This window comes from Aplysia californica, unplaced genomic scaffold, assembly GCF_000002075.1.
Source record: "Aplysia californica isolate F4 #8 unplaced genomic scaffold, AplCal3.0 scaffold01599, whole genome shotgun sequence".
Classification (NCBI taxonomy): Eukaryota; Metazoa; Mollusca; class Gastropoda; order Aplysiida; family Aplysiidae; genus Aplysia; species Aplysia californica.
Window position 1 is genome coordinate 39,991 of NW_004798869.1, and position 2,222 is coordinate 42,212.

Here is a 2,222-nt window from a genome sequence, read left to right on the forward strand (position 1 = left end):
AGATAGATAGATAGATAGATAGATAGATAGATAGATAGATAGATAGATAGATAGAGCGAGCAAGAGAGAGAGAAAGAGAGAGATAGATAGAGAGAGAGAGAGAGAAAGAGAGAGATAGATAGAGAGAGAGAGAAAGAGAGAGAGAGAGAGAGAGAGAGAAAGAGAGAGAGAGAGAAAGAATACGGCGCTATTTGTTAGAGTAATGAGAACACCTTCCCTACCTATAAATTCGCCTTGTCCAATCCAGGCTTGACTACGGCTGTCTAGTTTATAATGGATCAACAAAACCCCAGTTCCTAAAAATGATAGACCCACTATAAAACCAACTCGGTGTGAAGAAATTGAAACACAAGGAATGGGTTAGCCAACACTCTTTGGATTTAATTTAAAAAACGAAGATAACTCAAGGCAGAAACGAATGCAAGTAGAACAAGAGGATCAAGAGCGGTTGCACTAGAACAGTACAGGACAACAGCTAAGGATGTCAAAAAATCAATAAAAAAGACAAGAAGGAATTCAAGAACAGGCTGACAGAGAAGGCAGAGGAAGCAACGGTTGGAGGGCACATGCGAATCCTTTACCAGACCACAAGGACACTTGCTGGAAAATATGAGAAACCTGAAGTACCAGTAAAGGACAAAGGGGGAAAAACCATTTTTGGAAAGGAAGCTCAGTCTAGACGATGGGTAGAGCATTTTAACAGTCTCCTGAATAGACCACCACCGAATAACCCGCCAAACATCATGCCAGCAAGAAATGAGTTACCAATCTGCTGGGATGCTCCTTCAAAACAAGAGATTCTGGACGTCCATTAAGAAGCTGAACAAAGGTAAAGCGGCCGGTCCTGATCAGATTTCACCTGAAGCCCTAAAAGCAGATGCCAATGTGACGGCAGACCTCCCCCTCCCACGTTTTGCCAGGCTCTGGAATGAGAGCATGTTCCCAAAGTATTGAAAAGAAGGACAACTCGTGAAGCTTCCAAAAAGGGGGATCTCAGCAACTGCAGCCACACTATAGGGATCACTCAATGCCAGGTAAGGTGTTCAACAGAATCATTCTGGAGATAATCAAAACTGCAACGGATCCAAGACTACGGGACGACCATGCTGGTTTCCGGAAAAATCGCTCAACCACCGACCAGACTGCCACTCTGAGGATTATTGTGGAACAGTCCCTGGAGTGAAACTCCCAGCTGATCGTCAACTTCCTTGACTATGAGAAGGCCGTTGGCAGTATAGACCGAGCAGCACTAGGAAGATAATGAGACACTTGCATAAAGAGGCTCCAGGTTTTCTTGAACAAGAGGATCAGATGGACAGACTGAGTCACCAACGGGGAAGTGTTCAGGAAAACAAGACAGATCCCAGTCAGAGATGATGTAGGAAGAAGGAGGTGGCAATGGATTGGACATACTCTCAGGAAGTCAGGCAGCTGCATAACAAAGAAAGTGTTAGATCAGAGTCCACAGGGTAAGACCGCCGATACTTGGAGAAGAATCACAGAAATTGATGTACAGAAACGTGGACAGACACGGAATAACATCAAGGGGCTAGCCAGGGCAGAGAAAGGTGGAAGGTCCGTGGCATATACCCTAGAGCAGGGTAGGAACACGGAAGAGCTTCCAGGCAAAGGCATACATACTATCACTCAGACTCAGACTCAGACACACACAACTCTCACTACTATACGAAATTAAACAGAACTCAACAACAGAGAACCCAGCACACGAATGTATTTTCAGAACAAACCCAGACATCGAAAACAAATTAAAAAACAACGAAAAACTCATAAAGCATTTCAGCTTCAGAGTACTTGAGGACCTAATAAACATACTCTTTTCCAAACAAGACATCCAACAATTTCTTTTCCTCAACCTCTCTCCGTGGAACCTCAACAAGGCAAAAGTAGACTTACAGCTCACCACTCAAAGACAGCAAAGTATCCATACTAATCGTTCCAGTGGCAGTGAGATACAGCATCACAAAAGAAAACTGAAAAATTGAGATACTCGATGAAATGATTTTCTCACGAGGGAAATCGAACTTGTGTCTTCGGCGTGCAACATCGAGGAATCTGGACATCACACCATAGACCCCGGCTCCCCAAGTGTGTGTGAGTGTGTGTTGTGTGTGTGTGTGGTGCGTGTATGTATATGTTTATGTATGCATGTGTGAGTGTGCGTGTGTGAGTGTGCTTGTATGTGTGTGTTTTGTGTGTGTGTG